Consider the following 21627-nt stretch of genomic DNA (forward strand, 5'->3'; position numbering starts at 1 on the left):
ACAGTGAATGAAAGGGCCAACTGGAAGATTTGTGGAGCCACCGGTTTTCGTCTCGCAGCCGTCTTCGTGGCTGACGTACACGTTATTCGAAGAAGAGGCTTCCTCCCGCGAGGAGTACGAGAGACGAGGGGGTGATAGAGTGGCGACCAGGAGGGGACGGAGAGGACGGAGAGAAACAGAAGAGTACACTCGCGGAATACCTAACGACTTCGGGAGCTTTGGGACGGCGGGGGCCCCCGCCGCAGAAGTCCCGAAAGTCGCAGCACAGCGAAGCGAGAGCGAAAAGAAGCCGAGAGAGAAGACAGCGATCGAGCGGGCCCGCGTCGCGCGCATGGCGTTTTTTGCGCTTAACCGCCTCTCGTCTCGCCTTTTATTTGGGCCAGACGGGAATTCGGTTAAATGCATTGATTAAACTGCTGACATCGTACGGACGGCCCGGTGGCCACCGTGTCTCTGCGGGCCCGAGCTGGCCCTTTTTTGCTCGGCCCGTCCGTTCTCTCTTTCATTTTGGTCCCGCCACTTCGGATCATAGCTCGTTTACTTCACGTTTGACCACGGTTAAGAAATGCGGTCCTTGTTCACTAACAGAATGAATGGATTTGATTAGCTATCGAATTGCATAGCGCATTTTGCGTCGCGATACTTGCAGTGTTTGTTGACAATTTAATTAAAAGCGATTTCACAGATTTTACGGGATATATCGCCGATGACAAAGATAAAGCAAAACAAGAAGAAAGGTGCAATCTAGATGCGCACGGTCGATCGTAAATTGCGAACCGTAACGGTAGATGATATCTGCGTAAAGAATCTAATGTCTCTTCTCGATGTCTCTCCCTCGTAGCGCTTATTCGATTAACGCTTATATGGCGTGTACTATCGATACTAATCTTAATGCACGCGCAAAGTAATCGAAGCTGGCGTGTCGTTAATGTTCGTAATACAGCGTAAATATGTGGTCCGATATGAAAGAAACGCGGGTGATACATGAAGCCAAGATTAAAATGACAAGCAGTTTTGTCACGTTCACCTTGTAACGAGATAAGAATGTGTATACTGGAACTGCAGATGCAATGCGCAGATAGCATTTAAATCGGGCGTAAGAGTTACAGCGCGGAGATTAGCATTCTCGATCGAAATATTTCTCATACATTTCAAATCAAACTAAATCGAACGATTGTTGGAAACAAAATTTCCGCTCGCAGGAGACTATTGCGTAGTTAATCAGTCGAGGCCCCCCCCCCCCCTTACGAAAGTACGAAAGACACGCGGTATCGCGAGACGGCGGCACGAGACGCGGTCGAAACGAACGCGTCTTTTCGCAGATCGTTCGACGGACGCGAGGTAAGTTTGGCATGCACCGCTCGCTCCTTCGGGCAGCAAAGAGCCATCTATGGAATTACCCCGATGATTAATGGTATGGCCGGCTCGAGGCATTCTTCCACCTTGTTTTCCATTCTCCCCCTCTGCGCGCCGCTCCTTCCCCTCGCCCCGCATAACCGACCGCCTACGACCTCTCTGCTACCACTGGCCCACCTTGGGCCCAACGGCTTCGGGGCTTCGGATGAGCCTCGACCGTACGCGAGCCGGCTCGGCCGACGAACCGCTCGGTTACCGTGTAAAAAAGCGTACAATGTTAAGCCCGCGTTGTCCGTGTCGACTATATCTCATCCACCCGTCCGTCCGTCTGTCCGTCCGTCTGTTCCTCTCTTCATCCAGCCTTCTCGGTTTAATCTAGATTAAATATTTAGATTACTTTGTATCTTTCACAATCGTGAACTTCATTAAGATCCCCGCTTCCCATTTCTGTACGCTTAGACGGTATAGCTCGTATCGCTCGCGGGTAATTAACGCTATTCGCAGATTGTTTATAGAGAGGCTCTTTCCTCACGTTGAAACTTTCAATAATTCAATGCACGAATGAGAACACAATGATGCGTGCGCGCCTTTATTCCTCTTTTGTCTTCTTCTTAACCTGCATATCTTGTCTTATTCCTGGTACTGTTAGATGGGTACAATACAAAATGTGAAATAGCTGTTCTCTCGCTTCTATGTTCCTTGTACTTGAATTATCTTAAAATTTGCTCACATATATTCGATTTGATAATGCTATGTGCAACTTCGGAATCTTTAATTTAAGAAAATCGATGCTTAATTGCTGTGAAATTAGTTGAAAATTTTATCTCTGAAAAAAAAATGATACTAAAATTATTTTAACGGGAATACTTCGATTACCAGCCTCTCGCAAATTCATAGCCGCTAGCTGCGAAAGGAAGAAGGAAATATAGAAGGAAATCGTAGGCAGTGTAGGCACAAGTACGTGAAAGATCAGAAAGGAGAGAGTGTACGATGACCCAGGGGCAAAGTGGAGCGGCGTCGTGGAAGAATCGGCCGACGACGAGAAGGAGAGAGAGAGAGAGAGAGAGAGAGCGCGACGGCGGCAGGCAAATTCGGGATTGCATGTCGGAGAACAGTAAGACCTCCCAAACAACCCCGACGGGGGCATCTTCCTTGGGAATAGCAGTGATTCCGGGGAAATGCGCAATATCTTCCGTGATCGGGCGTTATTACGGCGTGATTACGGGTTTTGATCTAGGCTAGAAGCGTCCAGAGACGTTTCCCCCTTCCCTTCGCCGCGGCACCGCGCGCCGTCTCGCGCTGCCGATACTCGCGGACGGTGCAGCGCCGATGATGCGGCGCGCAGGACAAACTGTAGGGAACAGGACGGAGCGAGGGAGACGGATTGTCCTCGGTGAGACTGGTCGCCATCATCGCCGTCACGTCGTCATGCGATTCGTGACGACCGCCACCGCGAATCGCCGTGGGAAGCTACGTAGCTTCCATTCCTCTCTCTCTCTCTCTCCTCTCTCCTCCTCCTTCCCGCGCCTCTACGTCTTTTTCTTCTTCCTCCTCTTCTTCTTTATTGCGACGCGCTCGCCGTGTCTTTCTCTCGATTACAGGCAAGGGGTAATGAACGATCTATGCCGCAATTCTTTTCGCGTCCGCGGTAGTCCTGCCACGAAAACGGCCGGCGATTCCTACCGGTCCGTTGCTCATGAGATCCGATCAGACCTAACTGTTTCTGATCGGAACGGCGGCATGACCGGGACATGCTCCAATTAGCGTTTCATAATTGGACTGTGAACCACACGTATTCCTCATGCTCGGCACGTTGCTTCTCCAGATATTCTTTCAAAACGTACAGTTTATCCCCTCAATTTTTTCTATATTTCGCTGAGATATCGATGTGTGTACAGCATTTTAATAACGTGAAGAAAATATTCCTTCTGCAACGAACGAAGGATAGCTGAAAAGCTAAAAAATTTAGTGGAAAATAAACTACTTATTTTTCATTTCTCGTGTAAATTTCTCACGTAATTTTCTAAAATTGTTTCACGAATTTATCTTTCTTTTTATATCGAAAAAGACTGCTCTCACTGTGAATATCCACGAATACGGTTCATAATCGCGACGGCAGGAAGTACATCCGCGGAAGAGGCATGCACGATCTGGAGAACGTTACGTCGGAGAACGGCTATAGTATGTAGGTGCAGCTAGCACAGCCGTTTTAGAAGTCCGTCGAGAGTCTAATGACAGGCGGCACGCGATCGCGCGTCGCATGTAGGTTCGCACTTTGGGACCCCGAGATTGCCGGGGGAGACATTATAAAACCATAAGACAAAGGGTGGAACGAAATTAAGTAGACGTTGTAGTTTGGTAACGGGGCGAGAGAGCCAGGGGAGCAAGGGGAGGGACGCAGAGGTGAGGAGGAGGAGGAGGAGTACATCGGCCCGCATTGCGGAACGATGCGCAACAGCTGCACCTGACACGTCATTTGCGTGGAACGTGTATCAGCACCGGCGATGGCTAATTATTATTCCACGTGCGCGAATGCATGCGCACTCGCCCGTTCGTTTGTTCGTTCTTTCGTTCGTAAGTAAGGTTTTTCGCACGTACGAGAGATGCTCGGCATCTCGTCAGTCAATGTTTCTAATGGCAGATTGATATAAAATCTATCTCGGCAAATTCAAGGCATTGCCGAAAGTGAGATTTACCACATCCGTTGCGTTATTTATAATTGCGACAACGCAATTAAAATTCAAAATATAAATTCAGTTTCGATTTAGTAGTGCGCAATCCGATTATTGAATATCGTACAATATCACTGCAAACTGGTTTCGAGAAGTTTGTAAAGGTTTTATAAAAAAAGGTCGCTTCAACGCGCGTGGAAATTATACGAGCTATCGAGCTAATCTCTCGCGTTCTCCGCTTTTCTTTTAAATCGCACCGGACTTGCAACAATCATTATTCGCATTGTTGCATAGCATTAAATCCACACCATATCGCGACGTGTGCACTTCACAATGTTCAGTTATATCAGGATTATGCGTCTGCTCATTTACCCTTCCACATTTCTCTCGAACACACGCTGCTGCAATAAATGTCACTTCCGTCGCAACTGTATTTGTGACAAGAAAGCTCAACGTGACAGGCGGTCATAAATATAAATGAATCCCATCATTCTTATTCACCGCGGTATTTTCAGGTTGATCAATTGTAATAACGAGTATTGTTTCGCCAAAGTGAGACACGCGAGACACAATGTTTCATATGTGACATAATCTAAAGTCCCGTATTTTCCACGACACTCTTTTTTACAGATATTTTACAGACATTTTTATCATTTAAAAAATGTTCGGAGAAATTTTCCCAATTTATTTTTGTTACCGAACGCCGGGATGATAATAGAGTTATTTCAATTTTCCGTCGGCCAATCTGTTAACGCAATAGGCACATGGCGCCTATTGTACCCGTGTCCATCCGATGGAGAAGGGACCCGTCGAATCACCCCTAGGCATGAAATTAAACCGTCACCTACCTACTCATCCCGCACAATCGCGGCATTCGAAGTCTTCCGATGAAATTGTTCGTCTAATTTTATCACGGCGGGCTTTAAAATGATGGAAGGTCTCTCCGGGATAAGCTCGGGCACGTGGGGCCAGGGGGAGCCCCGAGCCGTTGGGCTTTAATAAAGAAGTCCGACGCGACGGGTTCGCGACGGGACTGCCGTCTGCATGACGCGCGCCAAACATACGAGGAAATACGTAAATCCTCGAAATTCTCCCGGGGGGGCTGCAAAACGAGTTTCAGAGGTAATATTTGACTCGATAACCTCTGCCATTCTTTGCTTCAGGCGCGAGATAACAATTGACTGGAAGCGATTGATTTGCGAAAAAAATACAAAAAATTATTTTCCTTAATCTCTTGAAAAAAGGGAAGCCTTTTCAAAGTAAAAAGGAAGAAAAATTAATAAAAGAAATGCATACTTTTCAAATATCAACCTGCTGTCCCTGAAAAAGTTAATTTAGAGTTCAAGTAGAAATTTTGTATCTTTGTTCTAGCCTTGGTTTCTCTGCTCGAGACGTAAGTGCTTACGATAAGCGTCCATAATAATAGACTTTTATGTAACAAGGTACTTTCTTTAAATATCAAACGCTGAACTTTAAATGTTATGCTAAACTTCGATAACGAGCGCATTTTAATGTCTGTCTTTGAAGCGCTTCGAGAAGATAACTGTAAAGTATCGCTCCCATTTTGTCCTTCGACAAAAGTACTGTATTTTAATTTGACATCGTGCATTGCATTATGCTGCAATTTGTCATTACAGATACGTGAAGTGATATCAGAGAGAAATCCAAATGACAATTCGCATTCTTTTACATATTATAGAGAAAAATACATTCTCCCAACAAATCTATTTCTCAAACATAGTAACTATTAGATCGTTGAAAAAAAAATTTGTAATTGCCGTATTTAACAAGTTGCAAAAATAACATTGTCACAATTAAAAAATAAACATTTATCTGTCATTATATAATTGAATGAATTTTTCAACGATTACATATTTGATTTTGCGTGATAGCGTGACATTTCCATTTGCTATTGAAATAAATCTTTCGCAATCTAGCTGCATCGATTCCGAAAAATTTGCGCCTCATCAGCGGGCACGTTCTCGAGTAACCCGCGGAAGCCATTTGCCAGGCACGATGGGTAATTAGCGCGCGAAACGCCGCCGATCTGCTGAGATAATGTGCGGCCTTCTTCTTATGTAAGAGTCCGTCGTGCGCACAAAAAATTATCGACCACATCCACCTTTATCTACCGGTCGTATCGCAACCTGATCGGCGGCCTCCGTTGTTGCGTAGATAGGCAGAACGACTCGAGCCGATTATCAAGATGCACGCCGTGCTTCAAACGCGGCATTTTCCACAAGACATCATGTAAAAACGAGAAAAGTCGACCGGTTTCGATTGCGATGTTGACAAATCTTATTAGCAGAATATTAATAACGATCTTTCTCTGAAATTGTCTGAAATTTTTTAGCTCAAACAACTAATCTGTGCAAATGTTTCCCTTGTCACATAAATTATTTTCTATATGTATTTTTGGGCATTCAATTATATATTTATCTTTTTTTCTGCGTATTCTTATAACTACAATAAATAAGTATTTACTTTATAGAAATAAATATACTGCTCTGAAACACACAATGGAGGCTCAAGTGTTTAAAGATGCGACAAATTTAGATATTACGGAAACTGAATTAAGAGAGAACGTTTCTAGACGTTGCCGACAACGATCATTATCTATACTCGTAAGCGTAATTTCCGCTTTAACGTCACACGCCTTGCTTTTAAGGTTTCAACGGTCATTATCCTAGCAATGCGGATCTTATCAAGAATGCAAATCGAATCATAAATGTCTCTGCGTTGAAAGCAAAGCTCACACGATTGTAGCATAGAATCTATATCGAAATATCGGTTTTTGCTTATAATATGCGAAAGATGGCTACGTTCGACTAGCCGTTCTTCTCTATTTTTTTGACGCAATTGGATCAATGTCTCAGAAATTAGATTCAAAAATGATTTTTTACAATGGTAAAAGTTAGTTTAATTAATTTAAATTAATTCGTATACATGAAAAAATTATTATTTGATTTATATAGAAAAAATTACATTTATGCGTAACAAATAATAGATATTTAACAGACTACATTTCTAACAGAGAAAATAATATTCCCGTTTTGTGAAAATGCTCTGTTTTGTAGTTTATATACATGTAAGTTTTTCTTCAACATATTCCTTGAATTTAAATTCAATGTAAATTTATTGAATAATTATAATCACAATTATATGGGCAAAACGTGCTGCGATCGTTATGACTTCAATTTGCCAAAATTCCAACTGTAACGGTAAAAGCCGCGATTTTAAACCGCCGGTGATTGCACGTTCGTGCAATCCGCGATCGAGGGACACGCGAGGCATGCGTTCCATAATTTTTGTCTCGGAGGCGGAGAAAAGAGCAGACGGAAGACACGAATGGCGCTAATAAAGCAGTCGGATAATCCGCGAGCGGTGTTTCGGCCAAACGGCCCCATGGGTGACGGCACGACTGCGTCCCATGGTCGTGCAACGTGATTAAAACTATCGTCGAACCGACGGTGCCGACGCCGCAGGGGGTTGATTGTCAGAGGGCGAGAAAGCTAGCCTTACCCCATGCTTAGGCTAATTTATTGAGATATCGTCGTGCCATTGAATCTTCATTGCGCCATTTTCGCTTTCGTTTCGCCAGGCGCGTCTTTAAAAATTTAACGAATCTATTCGCTTGAAAATTCGATCATTATTAAATAGCTTATATTTAGCAAAGCGACTTAAAAAGTCGTAAAGATACCACGTTATTAAAATTACTGCACATCCTCCTATCTTCAACAAAGGCATGTAAAGTTGATACTCGCATTATTGTTGCCGCTTCTCCGCGACGCCGACTGATTATCTCGATGCGCGCTGTACGTTACTTCGTGCTATTGAGTGATTATCATTGCGAAAGTTGCTTTGATAGTTCAAGTTTTGAGAAGGTTAGTGCAAGTATTTTTCTATTATTTTTATGTTTTATGGAAAATATTCAAAGTTCTTCTTAGATAGAGTTATAATAGATATTTCTTTGTAATTAAAAGAACAAATAACGCGCGTGTAGCACGCGCGCTTGTGTGTGTGTGTCTCATAAAAAAGATTCACAATCTTTTCCATTTCATGTTTTAGCGACGTGTTTTTAATTAAATCTGATAAATGACTTCCTTGGTTGCTCAATATTTGTCGTTTCTGAAGAAGTCTACCAAGCGATAAAACCGCATGGTAAAACGTACAACGCATTTTTTCTGACGATAGTATGCCAAGGTTCGTTCTACTTTGACAGTGTTGTCATTACATTGCGCTGTAGATCACGATAAAGATAACGGTACGATGGAAAAAGTTTCCACGTCGGTGAACTTGACATGTCGAGGACGACGACTAAGATTGGTTGGTTTCGACAGGTACAAATCGCCGATAAAAGGCGCTCTTATATCCGCCAGTTAAACGATAACTACTTATCTACGTGTGTGTGTGCGCGACATTTCAAAATTTACAATTTTTAATGCTGTTTTTGTACAAGCGCGAGTATTATGTGATGTTCACGTTTCTGATAAATGGCGGTGCGTTATTCTGTGATGCGTTGAATATTATAATATTAAAACATGCTTAAATATTTCATAATTAATCTAGTTTAATTATAAACTACTCATAATTAATCGCTTCGTTAAATCGCTTTTCTGCATACACGTTTTATAATATTGTGTAATAATTATTATGCTTACGATATATAAGCAACGGTCAATTTCCTCCAATTAAAGTTTTTCCATAAAAACGTTTACATTAAAAAATGGATCGTTTATGGAATCGTCGCATTGAGGTCAGCAATTACGTAGACGTGAATAGAGCTTGCAATCAACGAGCATTCAACTGTTTATCTTAAAAGGGATTCCGCATTATATAAATTTCACAATCTAAATTGAACAACATCGTAATGCATAATATAATGCGACAGAAAACAATTGTCCGCTAACTTGGCGCACCGCAATACTTAAACAGTTCCAGCGATTTGCGAAACAATCGCGGCTCGCGTTATCAAAAAGTGTTTTTTCTTTGTCGAAACGTAAAGTCGGACTCGCGATGAGCGTTACAACATATTTTTTATCGGGACACGCACAGCAGGACCGTTATCGCCGGGTATTGCCCACTCAGCCGCGACCTATATGCATTTACAATTCTTTTTCTCTTTCACGATTGAATGCGACAGGGGTAGCTGGAAAAGTCCAGGTGCGTGGCGCGATTCGACGCATTGGAAATGAGAACGCGCGATTATACTACATAGCGCGAACGACATTTGTCGCTCGCGGGGCAAATTTTATTCCGCGCGCGACGTAACTCGTTATCGCGGATATTACTTTCCTCACGCATATTTTTCGTTATAAGTGCTAATTACACACGCAGCGCGCTCGACGGAGAATTTACGACGGTCTGATATCGCGAAACGCAACTATCGCCTTTCTTTTCATCTAAACACAAGTGCGTACTTATTCTGTCTTCCGACCGTACGCGCTGTTTCCGGCTTGAAAAATTAACGCCGCGCGATAACGCGCGAAAAAATCCAAGCAATGATGTTGCAGCTTCCTCCACAATTATACTTGGTTTTTTTTAGATTTAGAATTTTTCTAAGCGGTCTAAGTATTCGAATAAAATAGCACGAAATCTGGAAAATAAATATCCGGATATACAAATAATGTCGTTATTACTTATCTTATCGTTATATTTTACCGTAAATTTATGTACTCTCGCTAATTTCTGAAATATGAGAAAGAAAGCCGGTCACAGTGCAACATCTTGTGACACGCGTTGCAATCGGACTCTAAATCAGTTCAGTAATTCGAGAGCATCTCCGATTCGCTCACGTCGCTCTCTTCCCACGTCGCGCGGTTTCTCGCGCGCGCTGGAACGTGTATTTTCTCAAAACCGCCATCGCGTGGGTGGCAATGACACGTAATAATAACGCTCGACGACGCATCGCGTGCGACAGCGAGCGAATCGCAGGGAATCGGGCGGCGGCGGCGGCGGCGGCGGCGGCGGCGCGACCCCTCGCGTCTCGCGCACGGCCCCCCTCGTTCTCCTTGACAAGCGGGTGTTTAATTGGCGTTGAAACCAACGGTGTGACGGGAACACACCGTGTGTGCCGGTAGCGTCGCCCGAATGCCCGAATGCCTGAATCCTGCCCCGGCTATACGCAGACGGATCCGCCATCGCTGGTGCGTTACCACGGCGAAACCCGGTAATTACCCGCGGCACGCAACTTGGTACGTACGTGTGCACCACGTCGATGGGTGTACGACCTACGTGCGCACCGCGCACCGCTCGGCAGCTCCCTCCGGCACGCCGCTTGTTGTTGTTGCTCACGATGGCGGTACGTATCCGCGGCGATTTCCGCTCGCGTTTGTTCACGGTGGCGAGCGACTTTCTCAGCGTTACATGGGTGTCACAGCGGTATGTGGAGCTCGTACGGGATTCGCATCGGATTCGCACCGTCACACGCTGATTTACAGTCGATCGGAGCGTGAAATTGAAGGATTGTAGAGAGCCGCGAAAAATCGTACCAATTGCAATGTCATTTTTTTCCCCTTTTTGGATTTAGAAAATTTACGAAGGAAAGAAACTGCGGCAACTGTGAGAACGTTGGAACTGAAATGATTGATGAATATTTTTTAAACAGCGATTCGAGTTAATTGAAGTTTGAAATATACGCAATTAACCAATTAACACAATTCAAGTTAGTAATTTAGTAATTTAATAATGAAAAGAATGTGTGCAGTTTTTAATCACGCCATAAGCATAAAGCAGCTATTTGGAGTATTTATGAAGTGTTTTGTTGAGATGTTATCGACGTCAATTATTCTATGTTAATCTCAGAGTTTTGTTTTCAGAAGTTAGACCTACAACCGTATCGAATGTACACATAACTTGCAATTATCGTTTCTACGTGAAAGCATGATGGTAAAAGTACATTATACTCATTTACGTAATGTTATTTCAATTCCCACGTCACCGCGGCGGAAATTAAAATTCCATCGCGCGGCATCGGTAAACATCACACCCGGCTATCATCCGATGCCGAGATACATCACCGAGAATAATAATTATCGGGATCGCGATAGCGAGAAGGATAACCGACGATAATTACGAGATAGATCATCTCGTCTATTGATTCAAGTCCTTCTATCGTCCAAGAGTCCTCTCTTCTTTTTCTTTCAACGCAATTAGTTTAAAAAAATCCGCATGAGAAAAATGGCAGAGTTAATTTTCGATTACGGCGAATTATCTCACGTAACATCTGTACGCGTTAACGAAGGCGAATTCGCAATGGCGAAGTGCACATCTTCGACGCAGCGTTCGCCATTGCGCGCGTCGTACGACAGGAAGCGCGATAATTACTCGTTGCCTCTGCGTTCCCGCTGATGTGCAATTATGACTAAACAAGCATATGTATAGGTGTGTATCTGTGCATTTTGCGTGAGATTCCTCATGCGACAATCGATTCCTCATGCGACGCCGAATGCGACGATGGTCCTTTTCGAACGCGGCGACCATGTCGAGAAGAAATTGCTTCTTCACGATACATGCAGCTCGCTAAATAAACGCCATTGCGTAGCGCAAAAGACTATTAGATAACCCACCATTTTGAAATGGTGCGACAGGAAGCCTGATAATCACCGACAGTGTACACGCTCGATGGAACACCGCATTTGTGTGCGAAACGCCTACGTCGTCGGTGACCATGGCGTCTGCTCCGCGCTTTATTTCAATATTACACACCGCTGGCAACAAAATAAATCGCGAATGTCGAGGTAATTTTGTATAATTCTGCATAATAATCATCGATCATCGACGAATTTGCTACAAATTAATTCCGCGTTTATTTGGTGGGCTGAAAAAAAACCCGTAATCAATCCGCTCGCCCGCCATTTGTTTCTCGTCGAAAAACCGTCGAAAACCACCGGCGCGATACGCGATATTTTATCGATCGTCAAACGCGATAATGTTATGCCGCATAATAAGCGTAAACAACAATTAACCCATCGTATCGCGATGCGAGCGCGGGCCAATTAATTAATCATCGCCGGATGTCTAAATGCTGCGAATTCAAATCGCCACGTAATTGGTCATAAATCCTTACGGTGCTCCTTCGCATATTTGTTATTCAACGAATGCGGGCCGTTGCTACAGTTCTTTGCACGCTTACGCATTTGCCACATCAAGTTTTCATGTCGTTAAGAGATCGCTGCTGGTTTGCATTATTTTATCGTTGCGAAAATGTGTTCATTATTGCAACGCTATGTTTATCCAAGCGGTTTAATGGAACGAATGCCAATCGCGTTACCGCGGTGGATTCTCGCGCGCGCGCGAGGGAAGAACGCCTGTCACGATATGTGAATTTCTCACTAATTATTCAACAATCTGGCCAATTATCATAAATCTTATTGACACCTGCTCGAGTGTGTTCGCGGTAATGTAAACCCCAGCGAGTCGCAAGAAACGGATTACTTTCGTCGGCGCAAAAACGACTGCATTGTATTCTAATGACTATCTATATTTGGAAGAAGATACACCACTAATTGCAGTGCGTACGAGATTTATCATATCGTGGGAAATATTGCTATTATTAGACGGGAGACTCGAGTCTCAAGTATAGAAAATACCTTGTCGTTTGTTGCCAAAGCTGTCAATATTTTCTGATCCAATTTTTTCAATCCGCAAACATTTCATTGTAATATCAATTATTAATCAAGAATAAAGTTTTAGACCGAGTACTAATCTTTATTTATAGAGATTATTAAATTAAAATAAGAGAAAAAATAGTTAAGTTTTTTATTGTGTTTACTTAAAGCGCTTACTTTTACACGTTTTTCGCGACAAAATAAGCTCCAAGTTTTTTTATTTTATAATTTTGATTATAATTATTTTTAGCAGAGCCTTTCGAATCGATCTTTGTTCGACGGCGTCAATCGCTCTTCCTTCGCCGTCGGCAACCTAACGCGGTGATTTCACTTTGTGCGAATTTGTCGAATTGTTTAACGTCGTACTTAGTGCCGGCAGGCACCGCACTCTTGTGCACTGGTGGATGGTAGATTTATGGAGAGAGAAGAAGATTCATGGGTCTCTCACGCCTGCTTCCAGTATTCGATATGATATTATATGCGAGTTGATGCGGCTTACTTGCGCTCGTTTTGAGTAAAAGTATTTTGCCGTCGGCTGAATCAATGTTTACGTGATATCAAAATTTTTCTTATTTATGGAACTTTTGTCAGAAAATATCGAGATACACTTTAAAAGTTTAAGAAAAATTAACAAATATTAAGTATGAAAAATTTAGATACAAAACAGCAGTCTTTTAAGTACTTTTGCCTACTTTAAAATTGACTACAATCTATAATTTGCAAAGATTCTTTTATGCTTAATTTCCTATTTGATAACAATGTCTTCATGGTAACAATCGAATGCTTTTTTGGCGATCATAATAAGTGTTGATTAGTAAACAACAATTTTGCCTTCGGCGATTCGTTGCAGCCTCCTCATTATATCGCTTGCATTCTATTCGGCAATCATACATCGTGTCTATTATTGCGCCATAAATTATAATTAGCGTAACATCAACGCGACGCATTTAACTAATAAATTCATTGCCCATTGTGTGCAAATTAATGTATGATAATCTAGTAGATTTTGCTACTAGCTAGAATTAGATCAATCACGAAGGGGAGAGATGATGTTTGACAGAACGACGGATTGAAAAAGTGAATGAGAGCTATGCTCATATCGGAATTGCTAAATCCCTTATGACTATTAACACGAATGCAGATATAAGGTATTCTGATCTATTAATTATTCGTATTATAAACCCGATATCGCACCCCTCTCCCCACTCCGCGATACATTAATTATTATAACGAACATTTCTATCCGTGCATAATTAGGTGGCGAATATCAACATATTGTAAATAACTATATATGTATTATAAGAGATTTTCCATATATTACTCACACATTTCGATTATATTCGTCTAGATTTCACTCGGACGCGAAGAAGACATTAATCCATTTTTCTAGGAAATATAAAAACTTAATATTATACGACATGATTTTGAGTAATTTGTTTTTTTAACAACAGTCATGCACACTCATGCCAACTTTGTATCTAAAATACCTAGATGAAATTTCTCGATGCAGCTCTTTTATGTGAATTTTTGCGCTCTTTCACTGTAATATCGTGTAAACTTGGAATAAAATGGGAGTTATCCGGCAGAAATAAGATTTCGCAAATTATCGAATCGCTACGATTCGCCACGGTCCACCATTAACTACAGCCCGTTTGTTCGATTATCCGGTGAAATCTCGCGATAGGTTTCCGAGGTCTATTAATTACCTTTACTTACGAGACCGCTGGCGCACGTTGCAGTCACCAAACTGGGAGAGGGTGGAGGAAGGCTGCCGGCACGGGGGTAAAAGGCACTTAGAGTAAGAGTGTATAAAGCAGGCGCACCCTCTGCTGCAGGCGAGCAAGCGAGCGACAGACGGGTGGTCCCTCTCTGTCGGGTAGAGTGGGGAATATTTAAAAAGTAATATCAATTACATTTGCATATTCACCACCCACCCATGACCCGCCACCGTCCGTCCTAGCTACCCCCGCAGCTCTCCGCCGACTCCCGTCCCTTATAATATAGGGGCTGTATGTTTTGCCTCCGCCACATATAGATCGATCGAGGAGGATTGCATCAACTTGAAACATTCGATAAACAATTGTATAACGTTAGCAAGAAAATATAACAAAGCTGGACAGTGTACAGTTAACTGTTTCAGATTGCTTCTCTTGTCAGCTGTGAGAAATGTTTGAAATATTACGGTGAATATTGTGAGAAATAAAATTGATGTATAAACTAAGAATAAATATTAGTCTCTCTCTGGTTTTCATATCCACACGCTATTCGCAGCAATGACTGCCGCGTCGCAAACAATAAACCGAACGGTCAAGTTTCTTTTTACGTGTTAAACAAAGATATGAAAAGTGGTTTCTCTATTTACGTAGCAAGAGACGAGCATCGACGCGCACAGTCCCATCGGACTTGTCGTTATCAGAGTCACTGCCGATTTTCGTTGCGGGTCAAGCGACTCGTGGCGAATTCTTCGCTGCAAATGTCGTCTCGGAATTCTCGGAAAGAGCGTCATATTTTTATGGAAACGAAGAATATTAAAGTGGGCGGCGGACGTCGTCTCTCGTTTACTCGGCGCGGTTTCGCAAGCTCGCTGAGGAGATCGGGAAGGAGGGAGCGGGAACAACAGGGAGGATGGCGGCACCGTGCTCACGGTTGTATCGGTGTAAATCTTTGTTTGCAGGAATTTACGTAAGAGGGCAAAGCGAGTCGCCGGCAACGAGGCGCCGCAATACGATAATGCGATAACGCTTCTCCGTCCCCCCCTTCGTCCCCCCCCTCCGCGACCCGTCTCGCTCTGCCCCCCAAATCCTTGCTTTCGGCTTCCACAACTTCTCTGCCCCCTTTTCAGCAGGGATTTCGCCATTGTGCTTGGTGCCGATTGTTACTTCGCGCGGGCGTTAACATAACAATACGCAAATGCGCGGTCGCGCTCTTTTCGGTTTTCTTATTCCTCCGCGTTTGCACTTCTTTCACCCTCTGTGTTTCTTTTTCCTCCCACGCTCTTTTCTCACCTTACCTTTTTTCCCGCCTCATTTCTTGCCGCGACGACAGCTTTTTCGCCATGACGAATTTTTGTTGAGGCGATTTGCCAACCTTAAACGGATTCCGCTATCGAGTGCGAGAGAGAGAGAAAGAGAGAGAGAGAGAGCCATTACTCTTACTTTTCGCGATTTCATTTGCGAGATTAGCATACCGCGTGCGTAATCTGTTTACACGAGTGCATGCGGATTCGCAGGATAAAGATCATAAACATGAACGAGAAGAGAAATCAATGGGCTCGTAGATACTCTGAGCTAATATGATATTTACGTTCTTGAATGTAAAACAGAGGCGAAACTGAAATTGGCAGGTTTAATGGCTTGCGAAACGTAAACTCTGACGCACACATCGGAGAACGGCGCTCGCGGGATCGCAAGGACAAACGAATAAGGGAATGCGGCGAACCGCGATAAATCGGACTGAAAACGTAGTTATCGTTGCCGTGCCGCCGTGATTATTTTCATTACGGTATACGCGCGGCCGATCGCTATCTGCCGCTTCCCACTGTACGGCGAGGCTTAGATTTCATGTTTTTTTCTTAATGATTTGAGCAATTAGCCACGCTGAGTGCCCTGACTTCTCGTTCCAGTTCGCTCCCTCGTCTCCTCCCTCTTCCTTTGCCAGTCCGGAATTCGCCATGAGTCCTCCGTCGAGGACGAGCGCGAGGGAAAAAATAATGGCGTCGACCAGCTTGTTATCGAGCCGAAGACGCGCATGTATATTATTATCCACGAATAATTAGAACTATTCGCGCAGAGGATTCACGCACCGTGGAAACTAGTGGCATTGCCGATTAGCGTAACAACAACCGCGAACGTTATATGTATATTCGTGGTATTGCGCGAATAATGAAGATTGGTTGTGCGAGCAGGTGAATCAAGTAACTTTGTCGCGGTACGATGACGATTATTACCGATTTTTCTTCCGAAACTTCTTCAGACAAGGTATACAACACTCGTGCTTTCTCGATATTAGATAAATTATAGATATACGCGAATAATTAGCGTGGCCACGGCATTGTCGGTTGCAAACAGCCGGCCCGAATGACGCTCGACTCGCCTGCAGGCTCAGGTGGCTCCGCTCTCTCGGAGTTTCCATTGTACAGCGTACAAGGGTGCATACATTACTTTTGTCGGACCTTCCTGCACCCTCCTCGCGGCACCCACACTGCGAGTCGCGGCAGGTGTTGTTTGCTGTACACCCTGTGGTACCGGCCGAGTCCTCGTCGCGCGCTCACGCTATCCTTGAATTTATCGCCCGTGAAAACTCGTTTTCCTCGTGCAACGTGACGCCGATTACCGCTGGGGTGCAATCGAGAGCCTCGCGACCGCGTTCGCGTCGCGCCGGCGGATGGTAGACAGAGCCCATAGTGTGTCGACAATAAATGTAACGGTATTTTAAAGTCGTTGCTCGATAAATTGCGAAGAATGAACTTGAAACTTGCTTTCTCTCAACAGACATGCTTCTCAATTTACGTGAATAATCTCTTCGAGTTGTGGAACATTTTTATCTGAAAATTATTCTATGGCCTACGCCAGTTGTATTAATATTCTAAGTAAAATTTCAATAATATAAATAGAATCTGTGTAAAATTTCGGCTGTTTGCCGTACTGAATTTATATATATTTTTTTTTAATGTTAACATTTTTGATATCCAAATCATTTATCGCTTATTTTTTCTTTCTTATTATTCTCTGTTATGTTAATTTTATTAGTTGGAAAGATACGAAGTAAAAACAGATTAATTGATTGGAATTTTCGAATGTATCTAATGACGTGTGTTGGTGCGCCGACGGCGGCCGTCGAAATGTTGAAATAACGATAAAACTCGGCGGTACCTCACGGGTACCGCCATGGGAACAATTTGTGGCGTCCGTGTATATCGCTGCGTTACGAACTCGCCGCTTTATTTAGATTTGATTTCAGTAAAAACCCCATCGCGTACGTGACGGCACGTACGTATCGCGTCGCCGGGCCCGCCTCCGACGTTCCTCCGCCTTCTTTCGCTACCGTTTGTTCCGTGGCTATCACTTTGCATCACACTTTATACTGAAATAATCTGAAATATCGTAAAGTATGAAAATATCGTGATATTTGTTTCAGAAATTATTGTTTTCGATCGAAGATACGATAAAGAATAAAAGCGATGTGTTTAACGCTCATGACTTTCGAATTTTTACAATAATATTAGTTGTCATTGCAGTGCGGTCCAATAATCTTGCGATAAACACAAGTTTTTTTCCGAAACCTTGTGTAAAATAATATTGTATCACGACGATGTAGCGCAAAAAATAAAAATGATTGATTTCAAAATAAATTTGGCAATTGATAAATAACGGCAAATCAGTTAATATTACACTAAAGTGAATCATCTTTTGAATTGTCTTTATTAAATTATTATATATTATATATAAAATATGTGGGAGTAATAATTTATTTATTCACAACTCAGCTTTCTCCTTGCTTCACGTATGTCGCGTTATAAATCTTTGTAAACGTTACACGCGAAACGATTAAGAAATTTTCATACATCAGAGAAATTTGCCAGCAATGGTATTCACAATGAAGAAAGCATAAAACACGCGCACGATAAATGATCTAAAAGCCAAGGTTGCGCACGAAGATGGTTCGTTCGCGTTTACGGAAAGCAATTGACGATACAATGCGATTCAGTAAGTTTTAAGCTGTGAACAGCTTTGCCGTGTTTTATTTGCCATGAAAAATTAACATGAATTCATTGACAAACACAGAGGAATAGAGCGTGTGGTCACGAGACGCGTTGTAACGCTACGAAAAGCGAACACTGTGTTATATACTCTATTTATCAAAAATATGTTACCAATTGTAAGAGAAGAAACGGGGGGGGGGGGAAGGATAAAAGAAAAAAGGGAGGAAAAGACGAGAAAAGAGAAAAATAGGGGGGGGGGGGTGAGTGGAAAAGAAGAGAGAGGCGAAGCCTAATATGGCCGCTGCCGTCCTCTCGTATTTCGTTCGTAGACGGAGAAGCGAGTAGCTGAGCGAGCGAGCGGGTGCGGCTCGCCGAAAGGCGAGCTTTCTCAATGCCAGTCATCTCTCTCGGAATGCGCTGGTGGATACGCCTGTATTCCGTAGTTTGTATTCTCGCATCGCGCGCGACGGATGGGAAGAGGCCTTCGGCGAGCGCCGCGAGTTGTCCTGAAAGAGGACACCGGGAGGATGCCGCGGGACCGCGTCTCGGCTCGGCTCGACTCGACTCCCCGCTCGTCTCCGAAACGCGCACGCGAGGGGTACCGTTTTCGCCTAGCCACCACGGGTGCGGCCATTTTGGGTCTTCAAGGCGCCACCTAGAACACGCACCTCGTTTCCCATCACCTGGTTCAGGTGACGAGTGACGTTGAAGAAAGGTTATCGTCTGGAAAGGTCGCGGTCGACGCTCGACGCGACGTACGGCACTTTTGCAGCGGGAATTTCTAATCTAGACCCTTCGCCCTCTTGTTCGAAACGTACCTCTTTATCGTCATCACGATAGCCCGATAGGACGCTGCTGATAAGAAACGGCGTACGTTGACCTCGCCCTTCGGTCCTTATAAGAAGTCTCATGGCACGTGGTCGCGATCGCATGGCCGAACACGTGACCACCTAGATTAACCCTGTCACTTGCGGGGGGTGAGGATAGGTGCACTTTGAAAATTCACTAAGAGACCGATAGTCGGAAAGACACGTCTCGTCGAGAGTACGAGCGCGATAACGACGACGACGACGACGGTGACGACCAAGACGACGACGGCGTCGGATTTGCCGGCTACGAGACGAACCACGGCGGGGTTCCTAGCAGACAGGGAGAGGAATACGAACTAAGGGTTCTATATCCATCCGACGAGCGACGAGGAGCCGGGCCGAGTCGAGCATAGCATAGGGAGCAGAGCAAGGAACACTGGCACCACTCCTGGTAGGGGTAGCCGACGTCCGTCCCGAGTCTTTCCTCATCTGCAAGTCGTATAACCGAGCTAATTATCAAGTTAATATGGCCATTCTGTATGGAACCCCGCGAGAGAGTGGGTGGAAGCGAGATGCTAGCAAGGGGTGGCGCACGGCGTGCGAGCGAGACGGCCGGAGGTACATTGATATTATAAGTTGCTTCAATCGCTGTATTCATTTGTAAACTAACCAGGCTAAATGTATTCACCACCGCGAAGCGGCGCGCCGATAGGCGGAGCCACGGGCACCCGGGCTACGACGGCGCCCTTCCTTCCTTCCTTCCTTCCTTCCTTTCATCCATCTACCTTCCTACCTACCCTTACGCCGTCGACGTCGCCGACGTCCTTCTAGTCGTTCCCGATAGCCCCGTCCTTCGATCATCGCCATCGTCATTTTCGCAGACTGGACCGAACGGGTTTTAGCTAACAGTCATATCGGACGTGAATGATGTATGAATTTAGGATGTAAGATGATGATATACGAGAGAAAATCGATATTATTTTTGTCACAATTTTCATTGCAAAATTTATATCCATAAGAAGTTAAATTTACTCGCTGCTCGTTCATAGTTTCTCTACTTTAATTTCAGACATTCTAGAGATAGTCGTTACACTCGTTGAAGACTATTAAAAAATTATTTTTAAAATATATATTTCGAAAATATTATTTTTTTCGTGAATTTCTTTCGGAATTGCAAATCGCGGAACAAGCCGGTATCGCAACAAAGTTGAAAAATGTTTATCGGCGCTTTTACAGATCTGTTCCTCTCGACATGGCCATCCTGAATCTGGCGCGAAAGCGGAGGCGTACACACTCTGTCATTACGTTTCATATATTCAGATTTTTTTCCTGCGAGCGGAGCTAGCGCGGGCGCCGGCGTGTATTATTATTCCGGAGCAACTTTACGCCCACCTCTTTCGCTTCCCTACCTTTCCTCTTCTTCGGAGTATCGCCGTGGTTCAAGCGCTCCTATGACGACGACGACGACGACGACGACGACGGCGGCGACGACGGCGGCGACGACGACGAAGACGACGACGACGTTGTCGTCGTCTTACGGTTCGTCTCGAGAACGGAGACCGCGGAAATATGAATGCATAAATGCATAAGTGCTCCCACTACCGTCGTCGCGGCCACCACCATCTGGTCCTCCCGCCTACTTCATTCACGTTGTGATTCCGACTTTCTTTTCTTCGGAGACGCTTTTTTGCCCTTCAACCTGCGCCCGTTGGAATTTTGCCCGTTCGCAGGTTGAATTTCTGCTTTTCCGCTAGAATGGATTCGCGGACGGGGAAAAAAATATGTTTCGCCTCGACGATTCCGACGGTGAAACGTGTCGTACCACGGCCGAAATAAAATGACGCGGAGAAAAGTGTATCTCTGTATGCTCGCGCGCGCACGTACGCCGGAGAAAATTTATCACTGTTTATTTCCATTCGAAATCGTTCCGCCTCTGTAATCACACATCAGTCTACACGCGCGAGACCCTTAAGATTCCCGGCAGAAACAATATTGTTATGATAGGTACGAACCACTCACGTTCTCCAAAGTAAATAACACGCTTACACGCTCTCAGATTGTATTCCAGTTGGCCGGGGGGGGGAGGGGGGAGGGGGCCAGGGGGGTTACGACTCTCCCTCTTCGAACGAAAAGAGAAGACGCACCGGTGGTGCCACGAGATTAAAAGACAAATTAGCATAATGTGTGCCTGCGCGCCCCAGGCCGTCCTGCGAAGAATTACGGGGATAGTCTGCTGCTCGACTCTTCTAGTATCTCTGCATGCACTGCGACTCCCATAATAATGAATCAAAATCTTTTTTCATAAGTTGTGCACTTTATTTGAAAATCATCGAGCAAACGTAGCATTTGGAACAACATTTTGGATTATATTTAGAATTTGGAGGTGGAGAATGTACTGAGAAATACTCGTCGATACTTGAATCTAGTCGAGCTTCAACGCGACGTTCCGCTAAGAGAAGTTTGTAACTTTTTTATTTAGA

At 44.2% G+C, this 21627-nt stretch overlaps 1 long non-coding RNA gene across 5 annotated transcripts in view; it reads right to left on the reverse strand.

The window, feature by feature from the left end:
* Positions 1–21627, reverse strand: part of LOC105677226 (uncharacterized) — a 147011-nt gene that overhangs the window by 50270 nt on the left and 75114 nt on the right. The window lies entirely within an intron of this gene.

Source organism: Linepithema humile, chromosome 7 (assembly GCF_040581485.1).
Source record: "Linepithema humile isolate Giens D197 chromosome 7, Lhum_UNIL_v1.0, whole genome shotgun sequence".
Classification (NCBI taxonomy): Eukaryota; Metazoa; Arthropoda; class Insecta; order Hymenoptera; family Formicidae; genus Linepithema; species Linepithema humile.